The sequence below is a fragment of the Tenrec ecaudatus genome, chromosome 13 (genome assembly GCF_050624435.1).
Source record: "Tenrec ecaudatus isolate mTenEca1 chromosome 13, mTenEca1.hap1, whole genome shotgun sequence".
NCBI lineage: Eukaryota > Metazoa > Chordata > Mammalia > Afrosoricida > Tenrecidae > Tenrec > Tenrec ecaudatus.
Genome location: NC_134542.1, coordinates 57,470,061 through 57,492,738, shown reverse-complemented (window position 1 = coordinate 57,492,738; position 22,678 = coordinate 57,470,061). Strand labels below are relative to the sequence as shown.

The following is a 22,678-nucleotide window of genomic DNA, read 5'->3' as shown; positions in this document are numbered from 1 at the left end:
ACACCATTCCCTCCTTCGGATTTGGATTTTATTATTTGCTATCTTGGATCACACAGGCTGGTGTGCTTCTTACATCTGGATTTATGGGATGCCTCACTTAGATGGCTGCTTGTTTAAAATCCAGCCTTTCAGACCCCAGATGCTGTTCTTTCTGATAGCTGGGCACATCTGGGTTTTTCAGTGACTTCTTAATGATCGCAAGTGTCAAGCAGAGCCAGGTCATAAGAGCTAATTGTTCTTAGATTAGGGCTAGAATTAAGTGCAAGCCCCAAATCCACATATATCTATGGTTTATACATGTCTCTGGTTCCCTTTAGCGACCTCATTATCATTTTATGATCTAGAACATTACAAAGTATCTTCCTGGGGCATAAGGCAATTCTATTAATAATGTCATTATTTTAGTCAATGGGATATAATTTAAAAAACACTGTTGGGAGAAGAAAATTATGCATCAGTAGCCCAGCCTTTCCAACTGAAATACATGAACTGTTGACTCGTACAAGTTAAACTCTTAAATGACTAGACACTATCTACATGAACTATGCGGGCTGCTGATTGGGCAAAACTTTCCATAACACTCATTCATAAAGCCAGAACCCTGCTCTCAGATTAATACATGTCATAAGAAAGCATGGACAGATTTAAAATAGTAAGTATATGGTAGTCCTTGGCCACCACTCATGGGCACTCTCAAAGCAAGACAATTGACCAGAGTTGAACGACCCCAGTGCCGTAACCTAGGATAGCAGTTATCTGCGTTAAATGCTCAAACAGGGCATTTTAGCCTTAAGTCCAAGGAGTGTGTCAACTCCTACTATCTGGCACAGGTGAGTTTGAAGTAAAATCCTGCTTGCTTAGTAGGCTTCCCACATCAAGTCCTTCCAGTCTGGCCTAGGAAGGATGCTGTACCCCGCAAAAGGACAGAATCTATGGTCTCATTAGTCTATGAAGTTCCTTTCAAGGAGCCCCAGGGGCATGGTCATCCCATAGCATTCCTGTAGGCAGGGTAGAGCTGTCTTTGTGGGCTTCAGAAACTGTAACTTTTTATGGGAGAAGAAAGCCTCTTTTCTGAGTTTCTATAAGCCAGAATTGACTCAATGGCATTGAGTTCCGATGGTTTGAGTAGCTCTGTCAGGTCAGCATTGGACTATGAGTCCTAAGGCGGGTGGATCAAACCACCACCACTTTGACATATTAGCAATACCATGTTCTCATGTAGCGATCATACTCAATCCTTTGTGAAATAGAACTAATCTTGAATATCAAGATGCGCTTTTATCCTATTTCGTAAAATCAAATATTTCAGTTCTAAAATTCATCATTATTTGTTGAGTCTGTAAGGGGGAAAATGTTGTCAAACAAACAACACAAACTATTATATCAAATAAAAGGTGTGATCCCAAGATGCATCATTTTTTATCTGCAATGAAGGAAGAAAATTTGTTGCCAGCTAAACAGACTATGGCACATTTTTATCACTTAATTTTTCTTTTTACTTTATATTAACTAAGAGAATTTTCCAAAACTTACTTCGACATATATTTGTATCAAGCAGTACCCCACTAAGGACTGCTATAGGCAAGCTGATGTTGTCACATTAACAACACAACAACCTCACCTACCTCAAAGTGCTGCCTTTGCTCAGAATGATGTAAGATATCACCGATAGGAAGGTGCATTTTGATTTCAACGATGTTAAAATGTGCATGTTAGAATCAATGAAACGCAATACACACAAAATAGGGAGAGCCTTAGAATAGGATGATTTGACATTCACAATTTCCACTCTTTAGTAGTAACAGGTGGTTGGTCCGTGAGAGAAGGTGATTTCAGCTCTGCTGAGACACTTCCAGCACACACTCATTTCCACTCGGACGCACTGGGCCCAGATCCCCCACCACTGAGTCGGTGGGTTCTGCCTCAGCTCACATAGCCATGAGCAGCCTTTACCATAACTCACACCCTTTGCTACTTCAGCCTAAAATTAAGACTATGCAAAGATTTCCTGAAGACCTCATGAATGCCACGGGTATACTGGGGGAAGTTCTATATTGTTAAAAGGTATATAGTGCTCAGAAAAGGGTTATCTGGGTTTTTTCAAATCTACTTGAATAATTAAAAATAGCTACTCTTTATATTGGTTAAAAAGGCGACTATGTGCCAGGCACTGTGTTAAAGGTCCAGTCGGCATTGCCCTATTCAATCTCACAATGAACAACTTTGCACAGAAGCTATGAATTTCCCCCTTTTATAGATGGGAAAGGGAACCCGGGACAAAGTAAGTGGTGTGCTCTGGGACACATGACTAAGAGGGGTAGAGTGAGTTTGTAAGTACTGGCGGGTTTGAATCTCATCAGTATACGATATTGCCTTCCATATTCATTAACATTATATCTAAGCAAAAAAAAAGGCCTGCTTCTAATGTACTGAAATTATATTGATGATGGGAGGTCTGTTTTTTTCTACCTCTCCTAGAATTCATAACTATTTTCATTTCACGCACTTTTTTCAGTAAGAAGTGAACAACTACCTTTTCTTGGTTCAAACTGAGGATCACACCTCCGTCCCTCTCACTGCCATTGAATCAATTCTGACTCAAAGCAAACCTATAGTACATGGCAGAACTTGCCCTGGGGATATCCAAGATTGCTAATATTTATGGGAATAAAAAGTCTCCTCTGAAGCTACAGGTGGTTTTGAACTGCTGACCTGTGGTTAGCAACCCAACACTCAAGGAGCCCTGGTTGTGCAGTGGTTTCATAATGGGCTGCTAACTGCAAGATCAGAGGTTCAAAACCAACAAGTGCTCTGAGAAACCACAAGGAGCTCTGTGGGAGAAAGACTGGGCTTCCCATTCCCATAAAGCGTTAGTTTCTAAATCTCACAGGGACAGTTATACCCTTTGCTACATGGTCACTGTGAGTTAGAATCTACCTGATACCAGGTTCTCCTGAAACTTGTCTTTCCTCTTATGTAATACTTATTCCTTGATAAGATACCTTAATAAGATACACTAATAAAAATTCTTCAAGAAAACAGATGTTAAGGAATAACAGCACAAAAGATACCACCACCACATCCCTTAAACGCTGACAGCCACTCTGTGGGACACAGCAGAACTGGCCCAGAGGGTTTCCCAGGGTGTAATTTTTATGACACATCTTTCTCCCACACAGGATCTGGTGTGTTCAATCCATTGAACTCTTGATCAGCCACAGAGTGCTTTAGTCACTGTGCCAGTAGGCCCCCACAAAATACAGATTTACAATTTTTTGCTTAAAACCATCTTCCCCAGGATAACTCCAACTCTCATTAACAACAACAAAAAAATCTGATGAAGAAAACTGAAGGTGCCCGGCTATCAAAAGATATAGCATTTGGGGTCTTAAAGGCTTGCACGTAAACAAGTAGCCATCTAGCTCAGAAGCTTCAAAACCCACATGGAAGAAGCACACCAGCCTTTGTGATCACGAGGTGTTGAAGGGATCAAGTATCAGGTATCATCAGAACAAAATATCATATCAGTGGGTGCCCACCTTCCCGATATGATCACTGAAGACAAATGTGTGCATAAGCAAATGTGGTGAAGAAAACTGATGATGCCCGACTATCAAAAGATATAGTGTCTGGGCTCATAAAGGATTGAAGATAAACAAGCAGCCATCTAGCTCAGAAGCAACACAGCCCACATGGAAGAAGCACACCATCCTGTGCAATCACGAGGTGTCGAAGGGATCAGGTATCAGGCATCAAAGAACAAAAAATCATATCATTGTAAATGAGGGGGAGTGCAGAGTGGAGACCCAAAGCCCATCTGTAGGCAACTGGACATCCCCTTACTGAAGGGTCGAGGGGAGGAGACAAGCCAGTCAGGGTGCAGAGTAGCAACGATGGAACATACAACCTTCCTCTACTTCTTAAATGCTTCCTCCTCCTACTATCATGATCCCAGTTCTACCTCGCAAATCTGGCTAGACCAGAGAATGTACAATGGTACAGATAGGAACTGGAAACACAGGGAATCCAGGACAGATGATCCCTTCAGGACCAGCGCTAAGAGTGGCGATACCTGGAGGGTGGAGGGAAGGTGGAGTAGAAAGGGGGAACTGATTACAAGGATCTAAATTTAACTTCCTCCATGGGGAGTGGACAACAGAAAAGTAGATGAAGGGAGACGTCGGACAGTGTAAGATATGACAAAATAATAATAATTTTAAATTATCAAGGGTTCATGATGGAGGAGGAAGTGGGGAGGGAGGGGAGAAAATGAGGAGCTGATATTAAGACCTCAGGTAGAAAGCACATGTTTTGAGAATGATGATGGCAACAAATGTAAAAATGTACTTGGCACAATGGGTGTATGTATGGATTTTGATAAGAATTATATTAGTCCCCAATAAAATGATTTTTAAAATTCATTCAACATCATGACTACACTGTGTCTATTTCATAATTATTAATGAATGATTTTTGCTTAGAAGCTTTTCAAACCTAATTTTTAAAAAATCTTCCCCAAATTAAAATGTTTATTATACGAGGGGTTTCGGTTTATTGTGTTTTAAGCCCCCTCATTTATTAAAATATAGATGTAATGTATAACACTGGTATATTTCAGTTTTAATTAAATAGGGAAACACTTCTTTCATCTGGAAGTATACACTTTCGTATAATAGATGAAACTACATTTATAGTTTTAAAAGGAATCAGAAAAAGATTAGCCTGGTAATTTCTCTCCATGTCATTTGTCGATGGAAATTGTAACAACTGCTGATATTGTCATAAATTTATCAAATAGACATTATTTTCCTACAGTCTCCACCTCACTGATTCTCCGCACCTCTCCCGTGGAACTGTATAAGTTAGCGTTGTTCAGCTTTGCCTCACATTTGGATAACTTGGGGACATTCCTAAAACCATGCTGGGTGCCACTCCCAGAGTTCATGCTTTAATTGACCTGGAATGTGACTTGGGTGTCAGGACTTTTCAGAACTCCCCCAAATGATTCTAATGCGCAGCACAAATTGAGAACCACAGATCTAAATGGTTAGATAATAGAAAACACATATGTGAATGTGAGAAAGAAGTCTGGTTCTAATGGTGTAGCATTGACACCACTGAATTAGTTGCAGACTTCAATGTGCACAACTGCTCTTGGAGCACCATAGATAACGGAAACTTGGCTATGTGGCCCAAGTACTCTAGGCATTTCAGGGTCCAAGAAACACAACCAGGGACCTCATAGTAACCCTACTTCTAAAATTATCTCATTTGTTTCTAGAATTCTGTAACAAATGTGTGTTTATTAATTAAAAAAAATTTTTAACCCCAAACCACTGCCAGTGAGTTCTTACGTATGGACACAGAGATGTATAGCATCACACCTTCCACATCTTCGATTCAACCAACCACATACAGACAATATTCAGTAAAATAATGACTCCTTTTGGCAGTTACATAATCTACTGTCAACTTGAGGAAGGGGTGGAGTCTAGCCTGTCAATTAGGTTATAGCTGAAGAAGCTTCTGTGTGGGCATGGCCTTCTCCTGAGGATTCTGGGAACTCCTCTCTTCCTCCCTAGAGGCTGGACACACACTCCCTGCTTTGTATACCAGTTGACAAGACACATGGAGCTACGCTGATGGAGCCAGAGCCCTGGAGCTGGAAGAACCATGTGGGGACGCACCCCAGTGCTGAGATGCTTCAACCACCACTGTATCCACAAGACTTTCCACACACTGGCCTGTAATCTTCCTCCGCTCAGTGTCATTTCATGTGTGGTGTGAGTCTGAAGAAGAATTTATAGCTTGGTATTGGACATATGGGCTAATATTGGACGAATGGACTTGATCTGGACTGGGTTGGAATGTTTTCTCAATATACAATTGTTCTTTTATATAAAGCTCTTTCTTATACACATTTGAGTGTCTCCGGATTGTTTCTCTAGTCCACCCAAACTAACACATTCCCAAAGAGCAATTAAAGTGCTCTGTACATATCACTTAGAGTGCATTAGGTATTACAAGTAATGTAGAGATGATTAAAATATAGGAGGACATGAGTAGGTTCTACAGTCATTTTGTGGATGGAACCCAAGCACCTAGAGGTTTGGGCTTGGGCTGCCTGAAACCAATCCCCGCTCAGATACTAGGGAACAACTCAATGACTGCCCCCAGGCTTTGCTAGGCTGTCACCTTTGTGGAAGCAGACGACCACGTCTTTCTCTTAAACTGTGTGTGTGTGTGTGTGTGTAACCATGGACCTTTTTGATAACATTTACCCACAGGAACAGTGGTGTTCCTTGTTTGAATCATCAAATCTCAAACCAAACCCACCACCACTGAGTTGATTCTGACCATGGAGACAATAAAGGGTAGAATAGAACTGCTCCGTGGTGTGACTGAGGAGCAGGTAGCCTCTGCTTTCTCCCATGGAGCCATTGGTGGATTTGAACTGTTCACCGTGTAGTTGGCGTTATCCACTCTACCACCCAGCCTCCTCATTTGGATCATAGCAAAATCCACTGCCATCAAGTTGATTTCTACTCATAGCGACCTGTTATAGACTTTACCAGGCAGTAACTCTTGTGCAGAGAGCTCCTTCCCCTTTCCTGGAGGGTGCCTCCTGGGTTTGAACTGAAAGCCTTGCAGTTAGCAGTCCAACGCTTATTCAACAGCATGACTAGGGCTCCTTGTTTGGACCACAGCACCAGAATCTTCAAGAAGTACTACCGTCTTGGGTAAAGGGAGTGGAGGTGGGGTGACAATAAGATTAAAAATGTATAATTTATCATCTTGAGCAGGAATCCTGGCCAAGTTTCTTAAACGACTATTTGACACACTAATAAAACTTCTGCCAAAATAATTGTTTGCAGAGCCAAAGTAACTTTAAATATGATAAACTGGGCCGATGTACAAATGAGACCAACCATTGTAACGGGCTAGCTATCCTTCTAGTTTCGCTATTTTCTCTAAAAACACACAGAGACAAAAGCAACATGTTGGGCAGCAAGCAATAGAGATACAGTTAGGCGCCAAATAATACTTTCTATTCGTGCAGAATCTTCCAACTTTTTGTAACCTTCTTCCCAACAGAGTTCTTTCTTTGGTTTCTATGGTGATTTAGCATCTCCTCACTTCTTAGTGATAGTCTTTCTTAAATAAAAGTTGGCATAACTTGAGAAGTGGAGTTATAGGGTTATTTAAAAGAAAATTTGTGATTGATTGATGAGAATCAATCACAAAGCCATCCAGAAGGATACGGTGAGTCACTATGTGTTTATATCTGGTATTATTGCTGTTTCTAATTAGCAGATTTACTCTGGTTCAGACTGTAAATCACTAGCCCCTGACTTGTTGGTTAGCCTCCGAGAGCCTTAACTACTGTGCCACCAGGACTCCTCGTTATACATCAGGACTCTATATATGTCCTTAATGTGATGTCTTCTAAATAGACAATTGGCACCACTCCGTAAGAGGAAAATATGACCTCTTAAAAGGAAAGTGTCATCTACTGAGGCTTGATGTCAGGGAATGAATATTCATTCAAATAAACATCTGTTACTTCGACAAGCCATTGCAGTAAATCAGTTTTAAGAAGCTATGCAGAGAAAAATATCACATCACCTTCTCTCACCCCAAATCAATCTCTTATAATGGGATCCCTTAGCTTGGATTTTATATCACCCCATCTACATTAAAACACATTGTATCGGAGGGAGGGAAAAAAAAAAGAGGACCTGATGCAGAGGACTTAAGTGGAGAGCAAATGCTTTGAGAGTGATTAGGGCAAAGAATGTGCGGATGTGCTTTATACAATTGATGCATGTATATGTGTGGATTGTGATAAGAGTTGTATGAGCCCCTAATAAAATGTAAAAAAATAAAAGAAAAAAAAAGAAAATGATTAGGGCAAAGAATGTACAGATGCACTTTATACAATTGATTTATGTATATGCATGGATTGTGATAAGAGTTGTATGAACCCCTAATAAAATGTTTAAAAAAGAAAATAAAGAATCTAATATAAAAAATACATTAGAAAAAAACACATTGTATTTACTTCAGGCCCTGAAAAAGTCTTTGCATATCCTCCTGATCAGTGGTGAGATTCCGTCAGCTCACACTAGTTCGGCAGAGCAGATACTTAATTTTTGTTGTGTTTGGGGAACCAACCAGTTGTTAAAATGGCACTTGTAATCAGGGTTCTCGCTAAGGTGGCCCCCAGGTGGAAATCACAAATTTTCTTTCTTTACTCTTTCTGAACATTCATCTTTACAACAGTGTATTCTAAGTGCCCACAGGACTGTTCATTCTGTCCCTAGGTATAAAAAAATTTAGACAGAAACATGCTTATAATATTTATTTATTCACTTCATAAAACTCGTTATACTTTTGAAGTATTTTTATTCCCTTGTGTCTGTTACTTCAGTAAACAAACACATAGTGTAAAAACTGCCACACAACCAGAGGGTGAGATGCTGTCATTCATTTCAGCTTTATGTTATGCCCCAAATTCCCCAATGTGAATTCTGAGTGAATTAAGCAATTCCTGAACATGTTCAAATAACTAAAAATATTGTCAGAAAAAATTGCTATAAGTTCAGCAAAAGCAGAAAGTGGTTTTTCAAAGACAAGTATGTTCAGAGAAGAGAAGTCACCTAATGCTTCTAATCTATGAAACCCAATGACTATTGTCTAATTGGCCTGTCCCTAAAGAAATGGGATCCTACTCCTCCAGTGAAAAGATGGGTAAGGATGAACCACACCGCCCATGATTGTGGGGACACCAATCAGGAAGCAACGTGGGAATATCTTAAATAACAGTTTTATTGGATTTTTGGTCAGGTGTTAATATTTTTCATTAACATTTTAAAACTCTTAAAATCTAGTTTGCATATCCCTTCCATGGTTCTTATATAAGTATTTACTGTGTGAAGTCATAAACTACCTTTCGGTATACACTTCTACTACTTAACACAGAGTCATTGGGGCAGCAACCGGTGGTGAAATTGATTGGATCCCTCCCCTACTCCTGATGTTGGTCTTGTCCTTATAAACGATTCAGATGGTTCTGACGGAGAGCAGCCCCCGTGTGCCATACAACACCTGGGCCCCGGGCATCCTCAGAGGCATGGCTATGCTTGAGGCCCTGGGGACAGCCACTGTTGAGGGTCTTCCTCTGTTTTACCGACTGGCTGCTTCACCAAGCACGTCTCTCTCCAAGGAGTGCTTCCGTTGATGCTGTGCCTCCAGTACATTAGACAAAGTCTTGTCGGGTCACTTCTAAGGAACAATTCTGCTGTTCTTCTTCCAAACAAATTCACTTTTCTGGAAATTCATGGCATATTCCATATTTTTGCCAATACAATAATTCAAATGTGTCAGTATTGCTCCAACCTTCACCTTTTTTACTTACCTGCTTTCACATGCACATGAAGCATTTGAAGACACTATGGCTTGTGGCAGATGCACTGTTGTCCGCAACTATTAAAAAGTGACATTTCTGCCAGTTAATATTTTAATTGGGTCCTGTGCACGATATTTGCCTGATGCAATATGTCATTTGATTTCTTGAGTGCTATTTCTATGAGTGTTGACTGTAGAGCCAAGTAAAACGAGAACCTTGGTAATTCCCATCCTTTTTTGATTTATTATGATCTTATTGTTGCAGTCAATGGGCTTTTAGTTTTCTTTATATTGAGGTGTAATCCATTCTAAAGGGTGTAGCATTTGATCTTCCTCAGTTGTTGTCTCACGCCTTCTTCCCTTTCAGAAAGCCAAGTTGTGACGTCTGCGTATCACAGGGTATTAATGAACCTTTTTCTAAGCCTAATATCATAATCTTCTTCATATAATCCAGTTTCTCAGGTTGAGTACAGGTTGAAGAAGTACGGTGAAATGATATGAACCGTGATGCACACCTTTCCTGATTTTAAACCAGGCAATATCCCCTTGTTGTCTTTGAAGGACTGCCTCTTTGTCTATATACAGTTTCCACATGAGCAAGTGTTCTCAAATGTCCATTCTTCTCAAGGTTATCCGTAACTTTTTTATAATCTATGCGATCAAATGCCTGCAGGGTCAATAAAACACAAGTACACATCTTTCTGGTATTCTCTGCTTGCAACGAAAGTCCTTTTGCTGTCAGAGTGGCTATCCTTCATTCCAACGCTTTTTCTGAATCTGTCTGAAATGTGCAGAGGCTCCGTGCTGATGTAATCCTGCAACAGTTGAAAAATTATTTTCATCAGAATCTTACTTGTATGTGACATGAGTGGTATCATTTGATAATGTCTACATTCTGCTGGGTTTACCTCTTCATCGAGCTCCAAGGGGAGGCCCCCCTGGGGATGCAGCAGAGATGGCTGGAAGCAGGTGAAGAGGGCAACAGTCTCAAGCAACTTCTGTGGGAAGCTTCAGCACAGAACCATCTCCTCCTGCAAAAAAGTTGTAACTTGCTACAATGTGAAGAAATGATTCAACTGTTGCTTTTTAACCCTATAATTATCCCATGGAATTTGTTTTCCACCTCCTTAATGCCGCCTTCCACAATCTGCCCGCTCTCTCTCTCTGCGTGTATACTTTACTTATATAAGCACAAAATAAAAAAATATTGCTGTAGGATCACAGAAACATCTATTAAATAAAAGTATCAATATGGGAAACTATTCTTTCTCAGCATATTCTCCATCTAGGTCCATACACTTCCGACGCTCCAGCCCTTCTCCAGAGACGTTTGCACTCTTTGGCAGACACAAAGTCAAAAGGACACCATGCAGGCATCCTCCTGGACTCAAAACATATCCCTTGTAAACGTTCTTTGAGTTTGGGGAACAGAAGGAAGTCTGAAGGGGGCAGATCAGGGCTGCAGGGAGACAGGGAAGGTTTTCCAGTGAAATTCTCTGAGGGCAGCTCCCTAAAAAGAATGAGCAGGTGCATTGTCAGGATGGAAGAAAAATTTCTTGGCACAATTTTTCTGACCTTTCTCTCCCCAGTGAAGCTTTTAATTTTCTTTAAAATTCTTCATAGTCATGCTGTATCCTTCGAGAAAAACCTACCCTGTGGAGGTACCCCAAACAGTTGACCTTTCTGCCTTACATTTAAATGACCCGGCAGATCCTTTCTGAAGACTCTGCTTTGAATTTGTTTTTTAATTCACTCTGAGACTAAATCAAGTGTGTGCAGTCCTCCACTGACCAGAGAGACGTGTTTAAACATGCTCTGTAGGAAATAAACCTATGCATGTCTGAACTGAAATTCTAATCACAGTATTTTGACATATCCTCCTAATTATATTTATTAAAGGTTATACTACCTACATTTGAAAACATGGTCTTCTCATTTGCTGAATGGGGAGTTTGTGTTGTTGAAGATTGGTTTGTTAAATAATCATATGCATTCCTCTTTCACCTTTGACTTCTTCTTTAATGTTTCAAGGGCAGTGGAAGCTGCTCATCACCGTACAGAGCAGGTAGGTGACATCCTGTTACAGTTTCTGAGACAGGAAGTTCCTGTTGTTGGGACTTGAGGTCCTCCCTCTTAACTAATCCTTCTAGACTATAAACCCGTCATAGCAGAGACAGTGTCACGTCTTGTTTTGTCCGTATCCTCCAACATATGCTGTGTCCATTAAAAGCTATTCATCATGCATGCTAAGTGACCAAATAAAGTCTCTGATACATGCATAATTATGTCTGTTTAGCGTGCGTGTGTGTGTAGGAAACGGCCATAAGGTAAGGTACAGTCATTTTTTCAAATACATTTTTCTAGGGACAAGAAAAAAATATGTTTAGATTTAAGCTGACTAGAAAGTCCAAGTCTCACCTTATTAAAAACAAAAATATGGTCATCAATTACTTTCTTTACAAAATTAAAAACAACTACAATTAGTAGTCAAAATTTTCCACTAATACTTACCTGGCGGGGGAGATGCCATGATCATGAAGGTGGTTTTCCCAGGGTGAGGCTCACCCATTGCATTCCAGATGTGCTGACCCCTGCGATTTCCCCAAATGTGGGAAACTCAACTGCATAATTTGTGGTAGTGGGGGACTGCGTTCACGCTCTCCCATATATAAAAAAATTCCACTAAATTGAAAACAAGCTTGAAGGCATATATGTTCATGTAGATAAAATAATAGTATTAGGGGAGGTAGGAAAACTGATATGATATTTTGTAAATAAGATTGAACATTAAAGAATATAAAGGTCAACTTGAATTTTCATTGTTTACCAACATGTATGGGTACGTTGGATCTTAAGAGCTGGGCTGCTAACTTCAAGTTCACCAGGTCCAGACCCTCAGTTGCTCAGAGGGAGAAAAATGAGGCGGTCCACTCCAGTAAGAGTCTTGGAAACACATGTAGGCTATAGGGTCACTCTGAGTCTTAATCAACTCAATAATAGGAAGTAATCTTAAAAATCAATGATGGCTTAAGTCTTGCCATTAAACACTGTTAGTGTTTGGATAAAAGGCTCCAATCAGTATAGAGTTCCTGGGTGGTACAAGTGCTTGACACACTTGCCTACTAACTAAATGTTGGCAATTCAAATCCACCAGTGGCACCTTGGAAGAAAGGCCTGGAAATCTGCTTCCCAAACCGCAGCCAATGAAATCCTGTGACGCACTGCTCTCTTCTGACCCATGTAGGGTTCCATGAGTCAGATTCAATGTGACAACAGCCCTTTGTTTAACAACTAGGGTAGCTAATTCAATTTGTGCAACAGCACTTAATTACACAATAGCACACATGACAGAGATGCAAGAATTAGAAAGAACTTTTGGACTCCTTCATTTTGCTGATGAGGAAACTGGCATCCAGAAGGCTAAAGCAGTGTAACCAGAACTAGAACCCAAGATGTCAGGTTGTTGCATCAGTAGCCTTAATCCTCTGTTAAGCACTAGAGAGAGTTGGACCAAATACCAAACAGTCTTATTTTCTGTTAGTGTTTTAAACATACATCTGTCAGGGAGTCTGAGATTGGTTGAGGTTGATTGATTTTAAACCAAATTGCCAGAAACATTTAGTCTCCTTGAACATATAACCTCATCTCCTCTGTGTATTTGAACCTATCTTCTATGTAGACTTTTCAGTAAGCAGGTCAGAAATATTTTACTGCTCCAATACATCCTTTTATATCTATCTATCTATACATATGAAACATAAAAGTCATATCATCCAATATTCATTGTTTGGCCATTGTCCTATGAAAAATTTGATTAGAAAGTGTGATCATTGTCCTCTCTGACATCTGTATTAGAGGATAGTGTCCCTCACCAAACACCTGTAATTTGTTTACATATGTGAGTTTGTCATCCTTTACCTTCTCTAAATATTTATGAATCTTTGCATGTTTAGCCTGTACAATCTTTCCTGAGAATTGATCCTATTAATAGGTCAGGCATGTGAGCAGATTGTTTTCTTGTTGCCATTGTTATTGCAATATAAGGCTTTCTTCTTCAGGTGGCTTTGAGTACGAAGGCAACTGGGTTCTCTAAGCACTCATTCTTTCAGGGATGATTTCCATACCACGTGCCAGATTTCCAGCTTTTGGCAATCTTATAATCTTATGTGTCATTGGAGAACTGTGCTTCACCAGGCTCTCCAAGGTCACTCTGGATGGACACAAAGCCTCCAGCTTTCAGGGAGCCCTCAAGTGGATCAACCATTCACACCGCCCAGAGAAGATTCTGCCAGCCACGGTCCTCGGAGCAAAACCTAGACATGGTCTCTGCTCTCCTTCTAGGAGGGAGAGCAAAATATGAAAGAAATAGTCACACCGTTTCCTTAGAAGCTGAGCTAAATGCCTGTGTGTGTGTGTGTGGAGTTGTTTTGTGTGTTTTCCTTCATGGCGATCTTTACCAAATCAGGTCAGTAGGTCTTTCTGCAGAGAGCTGTTGGAGCAGCTCAGACAGTCCATGCTCAACTGGCAACTGTGTCCACAGGCCGCTTGATGTCAGGTGTTATGTCTGCATGCTTTGCAACAGTATTATCACGTTTATATCCTTACTGGAGCAGGTCACTCTTCTACTGCAAGGTGAGAGAAAACCGCCAGGGCCATAAGAACTTTCCGATGGTGTTCTTTAGACAATTTCTATAGGAACCGGTGAATCAATGGATACGCCAATAAAGGTCAGAATTTCACAGTTCTATTTCTACCTTTAGGACTGTAGAGAAGTCCTCCTGTGTTTTTGGCCTTCAATGTTCTTGCTTGAAGAGGTCTAATACTCCAACATTCTATTTCTAGGCCTTAATCAGTACATGAGGTGATCATGACTTTCTAAGCACAGGTGGATATGCCTCCTGCCCCCACCATTCCAACCCTGAACATATCCCTACTAAAAACTCTGTATTATTTTTCCACCCACCCATATAACTCTGTGTTCCTACTTGCTTTGAGTGTATTGGTGATTTTATTAAGCATACCTTTGAGATCGTTTCTAAATCTCAAACCTCCAGAATGGACTGATAGAAAACTCAAGTATAATGCTTCATATAGAAATATGTAATTTCAAAAACATTTTATTTTACTCTTTGCCATAAACACATTCAATTGAAAGGTAAACTCATTCACCATGTAAAATATAAAATACTTCTTTTGCAGGCCAAATGAAAGAACATGGTTCTGTACCGAGTCTCTTCCACTTCAATGACCATTTGTACAAAATCAAAAAGGTAGCTAGACTACAAAAATAAGCAGGTGCCTTAATTCAACCTAATTCTTTTTGTATATTACTTTACAAATCTCTTATATTTTCCCTCGGTCATATTTTGCATACAATTTGATTTTCCTAAGTAGAAAGCATATATTTATTCTGATTTCACATATGGGATGCTGTAAAGCACCTCCAAAAAGCCTAGGTGCATCATGTTAAATAAAAGCATCACTGAACAAGATGATGCCCAACCCCATTTGATATTTTTATTAGCCAAGCAAGGCATGAGCTGATTGCACACAGGAGGGATTGACGGTAAAATTATAGATAATATTCACCATTTGATATTCATTTATCGCATTCCTTCAAGTGAACGAGCCACAATTTACCAAAGCATAACCCTTATGTTGGAGAAAGTGGTTTCTACTTTGATATAGTATAAATTACACTGGGATAAACATTGTCAGGCATATGGCATTTTTTAACATTTTGGATTATTTCCTTAGGATAGATTCCCAGAAGTAGAATTACTAGGTTAAAGGGTATGAACATTTTTATGACTCTTGAAACGCGTTGCCAAATTGCTTTCCAAAAAGGTTATATCAATTTACAATGCCACCAGCAATATAGAAAAGTGCCCTTCGTATAATATTCTCATAGTGATTTGGCATTATATAGTTTTTAGATTTGCAAATTTTGTGGGCAAAATGTAATTCATCATTTTAATATACAGTTCTTATATTTTTAAAGCAATGGTGAATATTTTGTCTATCCACAGTTTAGTATCCTGGAAATTTTCATATATTCTTCGACTATCTATGATGTTTTGATATATTTGTAAACCTATGTAGAATTATTTGTGATGTCTACACATCCACTGCCATCAATGAGTTTGACCTACCCACTTTTCAATTAACAAGCTTACTCAACTAATCAGGGATGTGTTACCAGGGATCCTATGATAAATATTTTAATATATTATAATATACTTACCCTATGAATGTAAATATATTACATTCATATAAATATATGAATTTGTACCATGCCTAGAAATATATTAAAATATATTTTTAAGATCCTTCTTCACTGTACAAATTGTTCTGTTTAGTCTGCTGTTTCAACTCAGTGGCACCTGTGTGTATGTGTGAGAAAAGCATATGAAGATTCAATGTTGTATCCAGTCCAATATGAAGGTAAGTCAAAAGTATTGTTTCTAGGACTCTAGCTTATACTTGCGTGGGTTTATTCTGAAGAAACTTGTATCTGTGGTATATGTGTGGCTGCAGATAAGGTCTCTCAGTGATGTACTTGTCGGGGTCCTGTTAGGGAGCTGCAAGCCAAGATCCCATGAAAGCCATGGCTTCTGAGGCAATCTCGGGTCAGGTAAATTCACGAGGGAGAGGACAAGGCAGAAGGTTATGGCAAGTGCTTTTTGGAACTCCAAAGGAGTAATCCTGGTAGATTTTCTAGAAAGACAAAGGAGGCGGATGGAGGCTTATTATAAGAACTTTTAAGAAAGCTAAAAATAGCCGTGGTGAGATAAAGGCCGAGGATGTTTTTCCCCGTCACTGTGATGCGCCTGGTGAGTTCTGTCCAAAGATAATCTTGTTATGAAACCTTCCCCCATACAATCTGAAGCTATGACTGAGCTCCTGCAGACTCCTTTTTGTTACCAAAACTCAGAGAAAATTTAAAAAGAGTACAAACGGACTCCCTCAAACATGCCAAAGAACTCTTAGCATGTGATGTCAATCAAAGTGCACAAGATTCTTGGGGAAAGGGTTAAGGAGATGGAAACACTGCCTTCAGAAGTATACAGATCCAGATGGAGGTGATGCCAAGAAGCAATAGCTTCATATTTTAATATCTTTGTTTAATAAAGTTTTCCATAATTCTGTAGCATTACATTTTGATTTATCCTCATAACTGTTTTCTTCTATGATTTTTTTTTATTACTTTATAGCAGTGGTTCTCAACCTTCCTAACGCTGTAACCCTTTAATACAGTTCCTCATGTTGTGGTGACCCCCAACCACAACATTATTTTTGTTGCTACTTCATAACTGTCATTTTACTGCTATTATTAAGTGGGCGACCCCTGTGAAAGGGTCATTTAATCCCCAAAGGGGTACAACTCACAGGTTGAGAACTGCTCCTTTACAGTGTAGCATAACATGACTTCTCTCTATTAAATACTCAATTACATTCATACCAACTTTCTTAGACTGTTGTTGTTAGGTGCTGCTGAGCTGGTTTGAGTGACAGTGGCCCTATACACAACAGAACTGAACTCAGCCTGGTCTTGCACTATCTTCACAAACATTGCTGTTTGGGCCCGCTCATTGTTCCAGAATGACCCAAGCCAATGTATTTTCAATTACCTCATATGCATATGAAAATTGGACATGGAATAAGGATGACCAAAGACGAATTGAAACATTGAATTTTGGCGCTAGCAGAGAATATTGAAAGTACAATGGACTACCAAAAGAACAAAGAAATCTGTCTTGGAAGAACTTTTGTCAGAATGCTCCTTTGAGGCAAGGATGGAGAGACTTCATCTCACATACTTTGGACATGTCAGGAGAGACCAATCCCTGGAGAAGGACATCATGCTTGGTAAAGTAGAGGGACAGTGACAAGAGGAAGACCTTCAATGAGATGGACTGACACGGTGGCTGCAACAATGAGCTTAAACATAAGACCAATTGTGGGGATGGCGCAGGACTGGGTGGGGTTTCGTTCTGTGTACACAGGGTCCCTATGAGTTGAAACTAACCACAACCTTGTTTCCAGTGTGCCAATCCATCTCATTGAGTGTCTTTTTCTTTCTCGCTTTAGGCCCTTCTTCGGGAGCTGTTTCTTCCAGATAACATATTCAAAGTATGTGGGATGAACTCTCACCCTCTTGACTTCTGAGGAGCATTCTGGCTATAGTTCTTCCAGGACAGACTTGTTCATTCTTCCTGCAGTTCATGGCATACTCATTAGGTTAGGCTGGGCTCTCTAGAGAAGCAAGACTAGTGATACTTATATGTATACAAGTAGAGAAGATATGGCTCACACAGTTCCAGAAATGGGTTAATTCAGTCTGGCTCAAGACCAGTTAGATGGTGAACTGGAAGTGTCTTCTGACTCTTGTAGCAATTGGAGGGGGCGGGGGTGGAGGGACAGAGGCAGGGAGGAGAAGGGGGCTGATGGATTGGAAGCAAGAACATGAAACAGGAAGACCACAGACTGGTGAATGCAAAGTTGAATGAATCCAAGATCCATAGTCTGTTGATGGCTCTTAGGATCAGCAGGCAACATGGCAAGAGATGGACAAAGCAGATGCAGATCCAGCAGGAGTGACAAGCTTTCCCACAGAGTCTGCTTAAAAAAAGAGCATGTCACACTCCTGTGGAAGCTTTTTTCCAATTGCACCTAGGTCAGCAGTTCTCAACCTGTGGGTCCCAATGTCTTTGGGGGTCAAACAACCCTTTCACAGGGGCCACCGGATTCATAACACTAGAAAAATCACAGTTATGAATTACCAATGAAAAATTGGGTGCAGGAGATGTCGGACAATGGAAGACATGAAAAAAATGTTATAAATTATCAAGGGTTTGTGAGGGAGGAGGGCCCGGGATGGAGGGGGAAAATGAGGAGCTCACACCAAGGGCTCAAGTAGAAAGAAAACATTTTGAGAATGATGATGGCAACATAGGTACAAATGTGCTTAACACAATGGATGGCTGTATGGACTGTGATAAGAGTTGTATGAGCCCCCAGTAAGATGATTTTGAAAAAGATAAACAAATAATTTTATGGTTGGGGGGTCACCACCACATGAGGAACTGTATGAAAGGGTCGCAGCATGAGGAAGGTTGAGAACCACTGCTCTTGGCTGTGACCTAATCAAGGGGCTGCATTCTACCACAGCTGCTGGCCCTTCACAGAGTGGATTATTACGTTACGGCCCATATGGAAATTGATTACATCATGTTAGATCACATCATAGGGGATCACTGCCAAACTATTGAGAACCCTGGTTCTAATCCCTTCTATGATAATCATAATTCAAGTGTATCAATTCTTGTCTTTTCTATTCATTGTCCAGTTTTTGCATGCATGATAATTTAAGGTATTACAATTATAAAACTTACATCTTTGTGCACTTTATGCTGATGTATTACATTGTGCATGATTCTGTGATCTTTTGGATCAATATGGGAAACATTGCCATTGAGTCAATTATAACTCGTGTGGACCCCATGTGTATTAGAGTAGAACCATGCTCCACAAGGCACAGACTTCCAACTGTAGGGCTAGCAGCCAACCCTTAATTGAGCCACCGTGCCGATTGGTAACTATCTATCAACTCAATTTCACTGATTGCATAAACCTTCTTTTTCACTCTCTTTTAGGTAATGCCTCATTGGATATATATATATATATATATATATATATATATATATATATATATATATATATATATATATATATATATATAATTATTTAAATTTTGGTTACTTCTGTTTCAGAGCTCTATTTGTCCTTAAGCTAGTGCTTACTGCTTTGTGTACAATTCCCTCAGATGGCTTTTTCAGAAATTTATAAATGATCCTTCCTGTGTTTTCTTACATCAACTGAACATATTTAATCAATTCCAAAACATTCTGCTTGGAATTTAATTTTTAATTTATACAATGACAATAAAAACTGTTAAAATAAAATAGCATTTATTTTCACCAAATCTATCCATTTGTTTATTTATTTCTCCTTTAATTTAAAAGTAGTACCTTCTCATTAAACAAAATTATAAAAACACTGAATATAGAAAGGAGAAAAAAGCATTATTCATAATCTTTCTAAAATATAAACATAGCTAACTTTTTGAAGTATTTTCCTGTCAGAATTTTTTCTATTACTGGTTGTAAAGATATTGTGTGCATCAATTCAACAAATATTTACTTTTTATTAAGCATCTTGTGCCAGATACCTTGCTAGGCATTAAGCCAGGCTTTGACTTCACAAGAAGGAACAAAATAGACAAATCCACTCATTAACATACTGTCATAATCTGTTTTTATATTTTTACATACCGTATACACTCTTGTAAAGTCGAGTTTTTGAGCACATTTTTAATGTAGTTTTGTGGTCCAATTAGATGCCTCAGCAGATATTCGGGTCAGCTTATACTCGAGTACAGATGGTAATTCTCATGTGTATTACTTCAACACAGATTTCAAGGCGTGGGTTAATCAGATTGTTTCATCATTTACCTAGAGTGGGATATTTCTGATTTTCAATATTATTTTTCCTACATTTGAAAAATTTTAAAAGATACATTTCTAGAAATAAATAACTTGGCCAAAGGGCATAAATGTGTTTAATGCTCTTGGCATTAATTTCCAAATTGATTTATGAAAAATTTTCACCAGACACAGTGCCACTTGATACAGATAGGACAAGTGAAAACACAAACCAACCAAAAAACTCTTTTCATTGTGACTTGGGCGAAGTGTTGCAAAGCAGATGATCAGTTTTACATCCGACAACTCATGTTTTTGTGTCATCTCATTCACTGGGAATGTCGCATGGTACCATCACGTAGGCCACTTCCTTTCTGTCTTCCCGGTTCCCATCCTCCTTCCCTAGCTCCTCTGAATGTTGTCCTGGGGTAGACAGGGCAAATCTTCTTAAGTTCCTATTTCGACAGGAACTCACTGCCTTCCAGTTGATGCCGACTCATCGCGACCCCATGGGTTTCTGAGGGTGTGACTGTGTGGACACAGTGGACAGCCCGTTCTTTCTCCCATGGAGGTGCTGGTGGTTTCGAACTGCTGACCATGTGGATCAGCCCAACATGTAACCACTACATCACCAAAACTTCTTTTAGTAATTAGCAAGGCTGAATATTTTTCTTTAAAAACCATATTAAATAAATGTATTGGGTTTATGTATATAAGCTTTGTATGGAAAAGACATCTGGTGCATTTACCCTCCCTCAGAGTTACCTCCAAAAAGAAAAGCAGTAAATGACTGGTGAGCTTTGTCAGCCAGTGTCCTTGAATCAACTGAAGTCTTTTGCCTCTTCATTTCTCCAGGACCCAGCCCAGTTCCCAGCATGCAGCGGGTCTTCGACACAGGGTGCAAGAGGTGAACACCCATGAAGGGACCAAAAAAACCCAGAATTTTCCCCCCAAACTATGTATTTATTTCCTTTTTTACAAAACAGCCTATTACCTTCAAAGTACTCTCCATTACACATCATACATTTGTCAAGTCTCTGATTCCAATCTTGGAAATGGAATTTTTCAAACTCATCTGTGTGGATGTCTGACAGCACTTCCCTCGTTTTTGCTTCACTTCTTCTACGTCCTCAAATCGCCCTCCCTCCATGTCCCTCGCAGAAACAAAAAGAAGGTGTACAGAGTGAGGTCAGGTGAGTAAGATGCATGGGACAAGAGAGGCATGCTGTTGTTTGCCAAAAACTGGTGCACTGAGATGGCTGCGTGAGCAGGTGCATTGACATGATCGCAAAACCAGTCCTCCATCTGCCATAAATCAGACCTTTTTTGTTGCACACCGTTATGCAATCTTTTCAGGGCCTCTAAATAGAAAGCTTGATTAATACTCTGACCTGGTGGAACAAACTCCAAATGCACTATGAGTCGACATTTTTTGCCCATTTGGGAAGTTGATGGATATCCTGATTGAGGTTTGTCATCAGTCAACATTTCACCTTTGTACACTTGAGTTTTTCCCTTAGTGCTGTCCTTGTAAGCTGTGTTCAACATCACAAAATTTCACGGCCGTATGCCGTCCTCTTAAATTGGCCATCACAAAAAACGAGGTTCTAGAGAAACTGCTTTTGTGAAAAAATTCACTGTGACCAGAGAGAATCTTCCCAGGTGACACCACTGGGTGCACTTACTCAGAGCGAGTTGCTTGATGTTCGCCTAGTAGGAAAAATGCATACATGAAAGCTTGGCCCAGCAGAGCTTTTATTGATTTATTTTTAGTACCTCATCCTGTATGTCGAGCAGTACAATGAACTTTGGTTATCCAGCGCCATGGGGACTAGTAATGCCAGATGCAACTCTTTAAACGAAAGGTGAACCAAGAAATGCTCTCCTAGTGAACCAACCCAAATTTCATGGTCAAAAATTATGTAGCTGGAGGACAAAAGGATACATGTAGTTGGGAAACATCAGAAACAGTTTGGAGTTAAAAAAATAAAAAAGGAATGAAATGAAAGTGTGTTGAGAAAAGTTACTGAGTAGGGGAGAGAAATCTAAAATCAACAAATATAAGTTAGTAATCGCTTCTACATCTATCATGTGTGAAGTGTGTTGTTGGTCATGGTGAGTTATTAAAAAAGATCTGTAGCCTTACCCTAGATTACACAATCACTCAATTTAGAAACTTCTTATGCAACTCAAATTCTTTCTCTCTTTATGCTTCGTTGTGGACACACACACACACACACACACACAAACACATTTATAAGACCTATCGAAAGATTCAGGAGAAAAGAAAGCATCCTCCAGTCTAAAGAGACCCAGGGGATTCTGGGGCCTGCCTCACCTAGAGCCCAGTCTACCTTTAAAGGACGAGTCCCTTTTGGTTACAACATTTATCAAGAAAGAAAAGAAGAGGTAACCGTGTAATTAGGTTTGGCGTCTTTACTCTTACTTCTCTCTTTCATGGTGAGAAGTTGGCAGTATCATCATTCCAATAATTGAAAAACAGATCGAAAGGGTGAAACCTTTCTGTAGGAGCTAGATTATGCTCTGGGGTACTAATTTGAAGGGCCTTATGGGAAATTTTTACATGTTTTATGGAACAATTTGCATTAGCTTACATTTGTATATCCCAAGAGTGCCTATAAAACACGATTCCTAAGTTCAAGGATAAAACCAAACCAAAACCCAGCACTGTCAATTCCAACACAGAGAAAACAACTGCCCCATAGGGTTTCCCAGGCTGTGGTCTTGACGGAAGCTGACTGCCACATCTTTCCTCTGTGAAGCAG

The 22,678-nt window shown here is 39.7% G+C and overlaps 1 non-coding gene across 1 annotated transcript; it reads left to right on the top strand.

Moving 5' to 3' along the window:
* Nucleotides 1-11,911: 11,911 nt before the first annotated feature.
* Nucleotides 11,912-12,075, top strand: LOC142425247 (U1 spliceosomal RNA). The gene has a single exon (XR_012779596.1). It is a non-coding gene; the product is annotated as a U1 spliceosomal RNA (small nuclear RNA).
* Nucleotides 12,076-22,678: the final 10,603 nt, after the last annotated feature.